Genomic DNA, 14,681 nt, shown 5'->3' with positions numbered 1-14,681 from the left:
CTGAACTGCTGGACATCTTTGCGTCGTTCACACTTGTTAAATAAACATTTTTCTAGCTTTCAGACTTGTGTTAAGTTGACAAGTTGACATCTTGTATTATTTAACTACTACTTCTAATTAACAACAGCTTGAACAAGTTTATGCAACAGACAGAAGATTATAATATACTACATATATTCATGTTGATGTATGCTGAGTTGATTTCTTGAATTACAATAAACCTGAAGTGTGAAAGCAAAACTTTAGTGTTCATAGCAAATCATAGATACATTCAGTGTGTATTGATATATGTGCAACATTTTATCAATCCATTCAAATAATGTGTGTTAAAGTATAAAATTGATGTACAGATTCTCCACTTTCTATTAATAATAATAATCAATTTAATAAACAAATTACACCGTATCTAGAGCTGCCTCATTATGGATGTAGATTCTTTTTGGCAAAGCTGCAGAGTATTTGATTGGCTAATGTGTGTCTGTGTGTAGCATTGAAGGATATTAGAACAGAGCATCTCCCAGCTGCCTATTGCCAACAAAGTGTGTTAAACTTCTCCATTTTTGTTTTTGGTGCTAACCCAGGCTTGTCGTTCAGCCTTGCAGCGTTTCAATGTTTCGTCTTTGGGTTCTCGTGTTCCGCACACACGCACATGTGAGAGAAAGCTAACGTTAGCGTTAACATGTTTTGCTTACTAACATGCCATGCCTTGTACGCCCCTAGCTAGAGGGAAAGAGGTTGATGAGGAGAGGGGCATTAATGTGATGTGAGGGGCAGCGAGTGAGTGGCTAGAGAGCATTGCCTTGGCCTGGCTGATATTTGCTTGCTGCTGTGACTGGTTTACCCCAAACTAAAGCTCTCAGCTCCTCTGGGCCCTGTGCAACCCCTTCGTGCTCTACCGCACCCCTCTCAGGCATTTTGCCTCATTTTCATTTAATGTTTTACAGCTGAACTGTTGCTGCTGCTGCCAGCTCTTCTTCTTCTTGTTTAGCCTGCTTGTGCTTCTTCGATTCGTTTTGTTTTTGTGTCTGTCGCTGTTTCCGTTTTGTGTGTGTGTGTGTTTTTTTTTCTCTTTTTCACTTTTCTCTTTTCGCTTTCATTCTTCTTTTTGTGCCCTGCTAAACGTTGTTCACACAGTTTCTCTTCACTCATTTCCGTTTCCGTTGCAACTGCTCGGCAGCTGGTGCCACTACTGCCACGACTGTTACTGCTACAGCTTCCTCTCCAGCTCTCGCTGTTTTTGTTTATGGCTGCCAAACAAGTTTCACCACAACTCATTAAATATTTGCGCCTGAGACTGCACTTTATTGAAAATTATGCAAAGCACGACAAAGGGCTTTTTTGGCAAGTCAACTGCGACCGGAAGTGTTTCCTCCTTCCAGCTCAAATTAATGTTGCCTACTTACAGGCGATGCGCACAACCAACTTTTGCACGCAGAGTGCGAAAGATAAATACGAAGATTGTAAGTCGTCGCGTAAGTTCAACTATAACTAGCGAGCTTTAAGGGGAAGCGATCAAAATTCCAATTTATTACAAAACGAAACACGAAACCTGAAAGCGACCAACATTCTAAAATTCCTCAAAAAATGTACTAAAATTGATAAGAAGCATATAAAAGCAATTCCCTGTGCTTGGCTTACAAGTTTTTTAGCTATCATTATATAAGAAGTAATAAATGTAAATTTAGCGAAAACTTTTGAGCAGGAACATCGGCAGTGATTATTTTGACTTTAACTGCCTAATGCGTGAGTCGCACTTAAATTCTCAATGTATATTAAGCTTTGTTTAAACAATATATTACATAATACTGTGAGTGAATTATGAATTTGTAAGAGCGGGAAGTAACAACCAACGCCTCTATCCGCTACATCCTCCCGCAGTCTTCACATTGACTTTGTCGCCGCACTCAAACACTCTACATACATATTAGCAATTATGTAGGTACAAAGTCTCATGCTCACACTGTCCGCTCTCATCATAGTCGCCATTTAATGCACAAATTAATAAAATAACAAACACTTTGAAATTATAGGTAGAGGTGATCGGTCGCGTTTTATTTCTGCTCCCAAAGGGAAGAAACTGGAAATCCAGTTCCATACCCTAAATAACTTAATAACACTTATTACATATTCAGACTTAATATACAGACATGAAATTGGGAACTAGTAGCATAGATATATTTTTATTATGCATTTCTCACAGCTGTACTTTATTTATTCATGATTATGATTTTTTTTTTCTTAATTATTAACTATATATTATTTATTTTACTACGAATATTGGATTTCAGTAAAAAATATATTTTTTTATTGTATTATTTATTTACAAAGTATTATGTATACAATTCAAGTTATTTATTAATAAGACATTAGAGTTAATGTAAATTGGGTTCAGGGTATAAAAATTCCCACCTGATTTAAGAATTTTTTCAAATCAAATCTCATTTTAAGCATTTGCTGAAATCGTGCTTAATGCAATTCCTTATATTAGCATGTTATAGTTCAGGAAAGTTCGTGACTTACTTTTCCTTAGTTTGACGGAAACTGACTTTGGCTTAAAGATCAAAAATGATTTGCAAGGCTGCTGGATGCTTCACATCCTGTCGCATTTGGTAAGGGCGCACTTGGAAAAAACTTCAACTTGGCTTTTTGTGCACTTTTCGCTCGAATTTTTGGTGAGCCGCACAAATTCTCCTTTTTCCTTTTATTTCAATTGTTGCGCTACGGCTGTCAGGCACAAACACACACATGCACACACCCAGAGAGATACACACACACACATTTGTATGAAACTTTTCTATTGCCGAAAAATGAAAACTTTCACTGCGAAAAGCCTGCCTGGCTTGCTGCCTGCGTTTTCCTTTTCAATTGAGCAATTTTTGCTCATAATGGAGAACGAACGAAGAGTACACTGAAATAAAAAAGTTGTCTTCAGCATATATATACATTGAAGAATATATATTTGGGCCTGCAGCTGATGCAGTCGAAGCTGATGCTTGCTTGCATATATATATATATATATATATATTTTTGCCAGTTGGCAGCACAATTTCCATTTCAGTTTCTGTTCCATTCTCAGTTTTCACTTTTCAGTTTTCACTTTACAGTTTTTACTTTTGTGCGCGCTCAGGCTTCAGTTTGTTTTGCTGATCAACTTGCAAATTGGCCTTGAAAAGATTTATGCCATTTACTTGACGATTATATTTTATAGAACAGCTCGGCCAACTTGTCGTCTCAATAACTAGGCCAAAAGCGGTTTGACAAAAGTTTGTCTAAGGAGTCTCTCAAGTCTTTTGCAAGTTTAATTGTTGTGCAACAGCTAAACAAATTAGGGTACAATCAAATAAAATAGTTATAGATTGCAATTGAATTCATTGATGTATGTCAACCAAAAATAAAGTATTCCGTTTTTATTACTCTTTGCAAAACTTATTGGCTGAATGATTGATTCGACTTCATTTTATGATTGGTTGATACTGATAGTCGACAATGCAGCAGCTTTACTCGAGTGCACTCCAAGGCGTGCCCCACCATCAATAGCAACTGCAGCAGCATAGCCAGCGGATCCATCCGTCCAGAAGCACCACCACCAGCAGCAGGACTTCTGCACTCCCCGCAGCATCTGAGGAAGGCAGCGATGCCTCTCAAGAGTCCTTTTGGCAGCACATAAAACTGTTGTAGTACTCAACATATCAATAAACTACACAACTATTGAATGCATGCATGCAGTTTCTGCCAATTGACTGACGGACTTTGAAAATCATTAATAACTTATTTTAATTTAAATATTTTATAGTTTATTTTTGCAATTTCAGTACTCAGATTTTATTATCGGAAAATCTCCTTTTTAAAGAGGTTTTAAACTTAAAAAAAAATGAAAATAGAAAAAGCTTTAGCTTTTTTTTTCAAAAATAACCAAGATACTGTCTTTATCTAGGTTTTTTTCATCACATTTTCCCTTTCATAAACAAATGCTCTTAAAACTAATCAGCTGCAATTCTATTTTAAATCTCTCAATCTCTCATTTTCTCCTTTTCAATGGCTTTTTCCTCTTCGTCCCTGCAGTTAAAGCTTCATTCAAATGGAATTTAAATGCATATTGAATCCACTTGAAAATAGATGGTTCAATTGTGCTATCAATGCTTATCATTATCCTTCTGTTTGCTTGTTAATTTAATTTGCTTCTGAATATTGCGCATACGCAACGCTGGCCATGGAAATCGTTTGCTCGTTAATCGCATCATTTATATATTTTATTTGTTCTCTGCATACCTACATTCGCTTTGTTTTGCATTTGCTTTTCCTCTGAATTCAATTAAGCGAATTTCCTTTGCTTGCCTTTAGTCAGGTTAGTCAAGCAGGATTTTCATCTCTTTTATTTGTTGTTTGCTTTTGCACTTGACCTTTTTGCCACTTTCGCATTTACTTTCACTCTGATTATGCTCTACATTATTTACACGCAACATTAACATTTGCAATAACAAACAGCAGCAGCAGCAACAGGAGAGACGACAGCCTGAGCCGGAGTTTTCAAAAACGCCCTGTATATATGTGTGTACGTATATATATTTTATATATGTATGTTTAATCCATGGAGTCGTATAAATATGCCCGCCACTCGTTGAATTTCGTATACGACATGAATTTTTAATCAAAGCAACGAATGCTGCAGATGTGGAAGCTGCTAGTAAGCCAAAACTTGATGACAGGTGGTTTATTGAATAGAGTAGAAAATGTGCCAGATTGTGGATATATAAAAAAAAAAAATAAATAAATATGAATATATGTCAAATGTATGCGAGGGCTTTAAATATTTTTTGTTCAGCTGCTGACCCAAAGTATAGTTGGGATTAACTGTAAAAACTAACTGGCATGTATAACATATGAAGTCATAAGCACCGTGCATTACATATTTATTAAAAAGTTAAGTCTGAAGGTTGTTCTATATCTAACTAAATCGACAGCTTAAAGGCTTCATCACAAACACATGTTTAAGGACATTAAGACATTGCTATATGAACATGAAATGAACATTGAAAATGGAAACTCACAGGCAGAAGGAGGTGTGAAGTTATAATATAACAGCTCAGCGTGGGTTTCAGCGTAAATTTTAGTCAGAAAATTCTGAGAAAAACCTTCCTACTGAAAACTCGCATTTTAAATTTTAATCAAGTTTATAAAATAAAAACATTCAAATTTTAATCAAACAGTTAGCTATTTATAAATTTTGTTGTTATCTAATTTTATATATCTTTGTAGAAATTCCAAGAAACTTCGTAACATTCTTGCCTTCTCCTCCTACTCTCTGGTCAAATTCCCTTTTAAACCCTTTGTCACACTCAATTGCCTCGAAGAACACCAGCGCATAAGTTCTGGAGCTACCCACGCTTTTTAGGACGCCTCGTATATTAATGTAGTTGTACATCTTATTGTGTCTATCTGTCAGTCTAGGCCGAGCCGTGTGTATCTCAGTCTCATTGGTATGCCATGAACGCCACAGTGAATCGCTATTCGCCAACCCCATTACCAGAACCCAACCAACTGCGGCCCCTGGCCCAGCCCCAAGATGTCTGCCTTCGGGCAATTTTTTAGCAGCTGCTCTCTCCTGGGCACAACTGCTGCGCGAAATTGAAAAAAAGAAACATATATAGGAGAAAAGAAAGGGGAAGGAATTATATTTTCGACACGGCGCTTTGTCAACGCAAATTGGCAGCTGCGTTTAAATGAAGTGCCGCGGGACTGCGCAGCAAGTGCACTGCGGGGATTAATTAAATAAGAGCCGCAAGGCACTCTCTTAATGCTGCATAATGCAAATGCTGACACTCCCATTCATATAATATTTGGCAGCAATAAAAACATATTTATTATCGCATGCCATATAATGTGGCCACATCATCAGCTGCAGCAACAACACCAGCGGCAGCAATATTCAGTTAAAGCGGCAATAAACGCCAACAATTTGGCGCTTAACTTAACGGCGAAAGATGTGTGCGTCAGGTGGGCGCAGGACAAGCCGCTCGCCCTGGACAGCCTCGACTGGAAAAAAACAACTGAATTTATGTGCATTTTTATTAAACGCTCATTGGATTGGCTCTGCTTCCCGGACTAGCTCCTTGCGGCTCTTGGCGGCTCTGCTTCGGCTTCTGCCTTTAGTGGAAACGCTCACGTAATGCCATAAACAATTCCACATTCCTTGGCCAGGTCCAAGGCGCTGCGACTGAAGGTGATCGCTTGCAGGCAGCCAGCAACAGATTCTTGTTTTTCTTTATTTGTTATTTTGATGTCCAAAAAAGTCCTTTTATGCGCCTGATTAAGCACACGAATACACACGCCAGTGTACGCTAAGAGTAAAGCATTGACAACCAGTTGCACAAATAGAAAATCCGTGTGAATCAGACGCTCTCCAGAGTGCGACATAAAATACCCTTAAGCGAATCCTTTTACTGCTCCCGCATATTTTATTTGTGTCTGCCTTGCAGTTCTGCGCCTCTCAGCCTAATCACCCTTTTAACCTTTATAATTTATTGCCAGGCACATCGGTTCTTACCCTTTTTAGAATGCTCTGGCGTTTCTTATCTACGTGTATTTGCCTTCACAAATGTGTATATTTTATGGTCAAAGCCATAGCCATGTCTGCCTCTCTCTCCCGCCTCTTTCACAATTGTCGAATCTTTTACTCATTTATAATTCTAGCTGTTTTCTGTTTAAGATTCGTTATTTTATGACTTTTGGATTCTCTCTGTTAAACTTTTTCTTTCCATTTTTCGTTATATAAATTATACCATTTATGATATCTGTCCTATCTGTCCTTACTTCACTGTATGTCACTATTTTTTATGTCGATTTATCCTATATACATATTTTTTATCAACTTGCCAAGTTCTGTCTATTTTGAAAATATCATTTTTTAAATTTTCTAATATTAGTTTTTTTATCCATCATAAAATGTAAGCAACACAGAACTCTTGAGTTGTTACAAACATTATGATGAATTTATGCAACTTAAGAATTCTGAATCTAAATTTCTGATAGCCTTCATCTGTTTCTCTCTCTTAATGTCTCCCTTTTTTTATCGACTCACCCATTTGCTCAGCTAATCTGAATATTTCAATTGATACTGTTACACATGTCGTATGCTTAATATACTCTTCCAATCACTCGCATACGCCGCGTGCGCGTCACCCGAGCAATCAAATGAAATAAAAGTGAGCCAAATAGCTGAGGACATGGCTTTGATGCGAGCATCTAGCATTCTGTCGTAACATGCGACACACACCTACACAGACACACTTTTGTGTGTGTGTATATACACATTTATCTGTTTATATATATACATACCTATATATACATTTATATGTGATGCGCTTTTAAAGTGCGTTGAAGCGTAACGGGCGCAACGACCGAGCAACTTAGCCGAGTTACTTTGTCTATTGATGGCTTTTTATACAACGGGAATTTTTAGCTTTGCGCAGTTTTACTTTTCGCCATTTTGTTGGCGCTGTTGTTGTTGTTGTTGACGTTGCTTGTGATTTTGTTATTTTTATTGCAGTTTATAAATTTATGACGAGGCATGCCATAAATTCGTTTATAGCTCTGCTCCCACCCACTTCTCTTAATTAAACGCCAGCGACTGCCCAGTGGATATATCATTGACCAATAACGTCGACTATGCGGCACGTCACACTCACAGATAACAATAAAATTGTTGGCCGAGTTAACTTGGCCAACAAAATCGTGCGGAACTTTTTTTAACGTGAACAAAAGTTAGCAAACGCATAAAGAGCCCACAGAACAGACACGCACACCATAAACTATAGATATACGTGCATATATGTGTGTGTGTATGTGTGTGTGTGTGGATACTTTGCCATGGGAGCTGCTACCTGTGGGACTGCTGCTACCTGTAGCATACGTAACGTAAACTCTGCATAATTATTTCATGCGCGCTGTTTGCACTGGGATTGGGAATAAGCGAGCGAACGAGCACAGCCAAAGGCAGGGGCGGAAAAGGAGCTGTATATTCGTACGTTTCATTCAACTATACTGGCACATAAATCTAACTATATATGTGTATGTGTGAATGAGAGTATGTGAGAGCGAGAGAAAAAGTCTGGCCAGAGGCGTACAAAGTGTGTGACCAAAGAGGGCTTTATTTATGCATTTAATGGGAGAAACATAAGATTTATGATAAATATTACAGTGTGCTTAGGTAGCTAAGTATCATCAATTATTCTATGTTTTTTTGCACACTTGATAGATGTATGCATTCACTAGTGACAGTAATTATAGTAATAGTAGTAATAATAGTAATAGTAGTAATTGTAATAGTAATAGTAGTAATAGTAATAGTAATAGTAGTAACAGTAATAGTAATAGTAGTAATTGTAATAGTAATAGTAGTAATAGTAATAGTAATAGTAGTAACAGTAATAGTAATATTAGTAATAGTAGTAATAGTAGTAACAGTAGTAATAGTAGTAATAGTAGTAATAGTAGTAATAGTAGTAATAGTAGTAATAGTAGTAATAGTAGTAATAGTAGTAATAGTAGTAATAGTAGTAATAGTAGTAATAGTAGTAATTAGTAGTAATGGTTAGTAATAGCTAAGTTTAATCGTAGTAATAGTAGTAATAGTAGTAATGGTGTTTAGTAGTAATAGTCGTCAATAGTAATAGTAGTAATAGTAGTAATAGTAGTAATAGTAGTAATAGTAGTAATAGTAGTAATAGTAGTAATAGTAGTAATAGTAGTAATAGTAGTAATAGTAGTAATAGTAGTAATAGTAGTAATAGTAGTAATAGTAGTAATAGTAGTAATAGTAGTAATAGTAGTAATAGTAGTAATAGTAGTAACAGTAGTAATAGTAGAATAGTAGTAATAGTAGTAATAGTAGTAATAGTAGTAATAGTAGTAATAGTAGTAACAGTAGTAATAGTAGAATAGTAGTAATAGTAGTAATAGTAGTAATAGTAGTAATAGTAGTAATAGTAGTAATAGTAATACTACCAAAGTAGTATTCTTAGCAATTAGTAGCAAAAGCAGTATTAGTAGCAAGAGTAGTAGACTATAGAGTATCAACTATCAAAATTAACTTGAACTATACAATCGTATATTTTTTGAATCAGCTGAACGGTAATCCCCTTTCTATTGTTCGATAGTTGCTTCTATTCTCATTTCTGCTATTCTGTTCCTGACCCCATCTCAAGAGATGAATCCCCCTTCCGCGACATTTCAAATCCCTAACAGCGCCGCTGTTTGAAACAGTTGTGTGGGACCCTTTACGAGTTGCCTGAGTGCGCGAATTGATGACCCGAGCGCTGCTTTAAACCCAACATGCAATATGTAGAGCACAGCTTTAAGCACAACTATTTGCACTGTTTCATTGCGAGGAATGTCGAAGGCGGCGCAGCGCTCTCAGCGTATCTATTTCAAACGAGTATGGCTCATGTTGCACGGCATTAAATTAAATCAACAGCGGAAGAGCAAATAAAAAGAAATATGTTAAAAATATTTCCAAAGAACTCTGATTCCTTCTGTCTATTTGCATAATTTTTCGACACGTGTCGCATTCGCCACGTCCGACCCACGTCGGACTAGGCTAGGCTCAATAAAACAGAGCAGGCAAAGTAGATCCATAGCACATAAAAAGCAAAAATTTCATTTTAACGAGTATGATGAAAATAAAACTGCCCAAAATAGTGTGTAAGCTGCATGGTCCATATTTTTTATGGCCGAGTCATAATTTTATTTCTTGGTATTTCAGTTGAGTAACTTAATAAAATTGGCAATTCAATACAAGGAGGAAATGCCTATGGGCTTATGAAGCAATTTTTGCATCTTGTACCTCACTTTTTGTTTGTAAATAAGTTGGACTTCAATCGAAAATTAAAAAATATGAATAATAAATATTTTAAAAAAGTTTAAGTTTATATTCAATAAAAAATAAATACAATAACATATTCGTTTTAATTTTTTTTTTTTTTTCAATTATTCAATTTTCAATTATTTTTTAATAATAACAATTAAAACCAAACTGTAATAAATTATAAGTATTAAATGAACATTGAAAACAAAGAAAAAAAAAATTATTTTATTTTTATAAAATAGATATCTTATTTTATTTATGTATTTAAATTTTTGTTTATATATCTATTTTGTTAAACTCTCACAACCAAACTCTTAATAACAGAATAACAGAATCAAATGGTAAAAAATATTTATTGTTATAATGTAATATAAAATAAAAATTTGCAATATCTTTTCTTATATTTTTAAGTTTTTGTATATCTATATGTACATATTTGTTTTCTTAGATTCAGTAAAGCAAACTGTAAAAAGCTCTTACTATACATAGCTATATGAAGGTGTTTTATTTATTATTATTATTTTGTCAGCCGCTGCCTTTGCTGTTTGGGCATTGTATACCTAGTTAGGCAACTTGTCTAGTGAAAGTTATTTAGATATTTATGCATGAATTTTTGTCAGGTCGTTGCCGGCAAACGATAACGATAAGAATTGTTTCTTATTCATGTCCATGCGCAATGGCACTGAGCGCCTCTGCCTCTGCCTCTGGCTGCCCGCTTCGGCTGTCGTCTGCTGACGTCCATCTTTTTCATACACTGTCACTTCCGTTTCCGCATGAGCACCCGGCCTGTCCGTAGCCACAGACTGCTTGTCTTTTCTTCTCTCTTCCTTTGCCAGCTCGCTTTTATGAGCTGCTGATGGGCAGCCAGTGACAAGTGTGCCTCTATGGCTCCCTCCCTCTCTCTCTCTCTCTCTCTCTCTCTCTCTCTCTCTCTCTCTCCACTCACATTGTCACAAAATATATAGCCTAGAATTAGCAGTCAACTCGGTTCAATGTGTCCTTGCGCCAATGAAGCCTTGATCCTAGTGAGTTAATTTCATGGGCTTCAGCTACAGCCATTATTTGGCATGTCTCGTGCGGTGCCTTTTCTTGTTCTTGTTCTTGATGTTGTTGTCGTTGTCGTTGTCAGTGTAGCTGTTGTTGTGGCCACTGCTGTTTTGGGGACTTTTAAATGCTGCCCAAATATTTAAAGTGCCTCGCTGCTCAACTCGCCCCCCTCATCTGCTATGCAAACAAGCTTCGTTTTGTTTTTCGTCTATGCACCTGCCACTCCTTTGGGCTCCCTCAAGCGCGCGCGCTTTTCAACACTTTGACAAACAAACTGTTGCCGTGTGTCCTTGTTTGCTTTTGTCCTTTCACTGCTGTTGCTCACTTGCCAGCCACCAACCCGTCAGCTCGTCAGCCAGCAGTCGGCTGCAGTTGCATTTGGCAATTTGTTGAGTGCAGCGCTTCAAGTTTTAAGCCAGGGCTCACGACAGGCTTCGCTGCTCTCTGCCAATGGAACGCAGCGATTTGCATATCCCTGCGCTGCCTGTCAGGAGCACATATCTGCAAAACGATATATGCATATAAAGGTATGTATATATGAATATATAAAGAGATAAAGAGAAACCCAAAATGCGCATTTTTATTTGTCAAATAACCAAAATGGAGCGAGAGAGACGGCATAAGAAATAGTCAAACGTTGGCTTTAATATCCTGAAGCAGTTTTTCATTTAAGATTATGCGATCTCCTAAGAAAGCTTTTGTTATGCATGAAAATGTTATCTCAATTGAAAATAAACACTTCTCTATTCATACCCTTACGAATATTATGCTCCTTGCCATTGAATATCGAATGAGATTCGATTGAGTTTTTATATAGATAGAATATATACATATATAGATTAATTTTTATTTACATTTTCATGTAATTAATTCCAGCATACGTTAATCCATATTGACTAGACTTCTGTAAATTCTGTAAATATTAATTGAATTTTACTCTCTAACAATTTTTCTCATTTTCTCATTATTACAGATATTCATTCTTTCAGTCTCCTAGGATTAGAGTATTAACCAATCACATTAGTTATCAACTCAGCTTTCAAGCTTGTAGTATTTGGGGTTTATATTGGGCTTAAGTCAACCTATCAATCAATTACATTTATAATCAATAAGCTCACCAATTTACCCCTCCAGTTTTCAATTTGTTTTTTGTTTTGTTTTTTGTTTTTTTTTTTTTGTTTCAGTAAAGTAGTATGATCATTATGTAGTGGACGATTGAGGACATTTTAGCCTACACATAAACTATATTTTATGGATTTGTATAGAAATTTGTATGAATCTCTGATTACTGCTTGAGATTTCGAATTCCACTTTCTAGCTTTTAGGCTTTGCATGGTGCAATCAATCAATCAGCCCTATGTATTTTGTTTCTCGTAGCCTTGGTTGTTTTAGAGTATTTGTGCTTCGTTAACCCTTAAGAGAACAAATAGGTGTGGGCTAAGACTGTCACTTGTCACCGAGGCTAAGCTCCTAATTGTGGTTTATGCCCAAGACCCGGTCGGAACGTTGGAAATCTTTGTAAGCTGATTTATGTGCGATAGTCTGGACGTGGAGTATTCGCATTCCATCTATTTTACACATTTATCTTCTGGCAGGTCAAGGTTTCATTAGCCACATCAGCTGAGACCTATAAAGCTCTGTGTGGGCGATGCCACATTGAGGCGTGGCCTGCTTACTTTCTTCTCCTTGTTGTTGCGCAACCGCTTTCGTTTGCCACTTGCCACTTGCCAGATGGCAGATGGTAGATGGCAGATGGCAGATGGCAGATTTCAGATGGCAATTGGCTCAGTCAGTGGAGCACCTAGAGAGATTCACAATAGAACAGTGTCTGCATGCGCTGTGCTATTATTTATGTCCTGTTAAGCACTTTAGTACAACCTAATGCGTGGCGTTGTTCTTGCAGCCACCTAGTGTGGCTTGCGTTGCCAGCAGATGGCAGGAAATGGCAGCAAGGACATCGTGCAGCCAGAGGACATTGAAACGCAGCCAGTTAGCCAAACGCTGCCACTGAAAAGTCCACGTAAAACTGCAAATTGCCACTAATAGAGTGCAAACAGCTTTCAAGTCGAGCGTCGATGCGAAAAATAAGAGAAAAATGAAAACCCATTAATGTGCGCAACTCGAAACGCAGATACTCTAACACGTACTCCACTTGAGGTTGGAATAATTTGGAAGATATTAACTTTTTTTTAAAATGATTTTTTAGTAACAAGAAAAATATTTGAATTTATTGCTGAGCAAATATAATTAATATAATACAGATTATAATACAGTTTAATGTGACTGATCTCGAAGTAGAGAATTGAACTGGGACATATATTGGAGGTGTTTTAATTACTTTAGTTTGAGTCCGTATACTTATTGAAATGGGAAATCATAATTGAAATAAAGTAGTTACTTCAAAATCAGATTACTAAATAATATAAGGGAATAATTTAATAGAGATTTAATTGGATCAATTTGATATTTTGAATACATGGATGTGGCTTGCGCAATATTTTAGTAATTTTCTAATTATTTTCAGTTAAAGTTCAGGCAGAGTACTAGTACTTTATGAGATGAGAGGAAATCACAGTTTATCTCTATTTTTTTCTCTTTTACATTGCAAGACAGAAGTTAAGTCCAATACGAATATTTAATATAATGTTTATTAAAATATATATTTATTTAAAAATTATAACTAAAATATTTTAGCTGACTTAACAAACCTAAAAAAATACTACATAATGTCTGTAATTATCAGGAATTTTAAACGAAAACGAGTCTAATAAATTCATTAATTCATCAATGCACATATTGTTTATTATTGTACATATACTTCCATAAGTCATATTTCATAGGAAAATCGGGAATAACCGCTTAATTAATAATACTTCCGTATTTAATGCTCTATATGCCAACCATGGGTATCTTGCCCTTTGAACAATATTTGCGAATAGGCAAACCCACAACCCATCACAGCCTTGTGTCTTCTTTAAGCCCGTTATATATCAAGGAAGTTGGGAAGAAAGCAAAACCTAATAATTTTTCTGCGCACATCAACTTTTATTATTATATACCTAATATTCTTCAACTTAATTTACTGCCTGTACGTTACGAACCCATTAATAAAACTAAAGGACCTTCAATCAAGCTGTAGAGAGCTAACTGCCTGTCAAATGACTGCCAAGCTAGCGGCAGGGCTGGGGGAGTGGAGGTCATACCACGTTTATTGGCTTTTGGCGCAATTTCAAATGCTTGGCCTGCCTGGTGCAGGATCGTTTGCGTTATGGAATTTGTATTAAAATGTCTGAGAAAGAGAGAAAATATTTGGCCATGCCCGAAAACTATTTGCGGGCACGACCCATAAACAAAATTTGCAGTAGGGCCGCCTATGCCATAGAAAACCACGCAGCTGCCATAGTTTACATGTAAAAAACCCACAATAAAGCTGAAGGCATGTGTGCGTATGTGCGTGTGAGAGTGTTGGGGGTAGCCGAAAACAATTTGCGAGAAATTTTACAGCTGAGCGCGCGGCTAGCAATTTCGAGGGGACCCAAATAGGCGAGTGCGAAATGAATTCAATATGGCTCGGCTAATTGTCGAGCGCTGCGAACGTGGCCTGACCGAAGGGGCCAACAGCAACAAGTTAGACCTGAAATGAAATGAGATTTGACAGCTGCTGTCAAATTGGCGTGTACAGCCAGGCAGTCAGTCAAGCGGGCAGGCAGGTAGGCAGGCAGGCAGGCAGTTCATCACTTAACAGCAGCTCAGTCAATTAGCCAAGTGCTTG

This window comes from Drosophila arizonae, chromosome 5, assembly GCF_054131065.1.
Source record: "Drosophila arizonae isolate 15081-1271.41 chromosome 5, UAZ_ARI_1.0, whole genome shotgun sequence".
Classification (NCBI taxonomy): Eukaryota; Metazoa; Arthropoda; class Insecta; order Diptera; family Drosophilidae; genus Drosophila; species Drosophila arizonae.
This window is presented reverse-complemented; position numbering follows the sequence as displayed.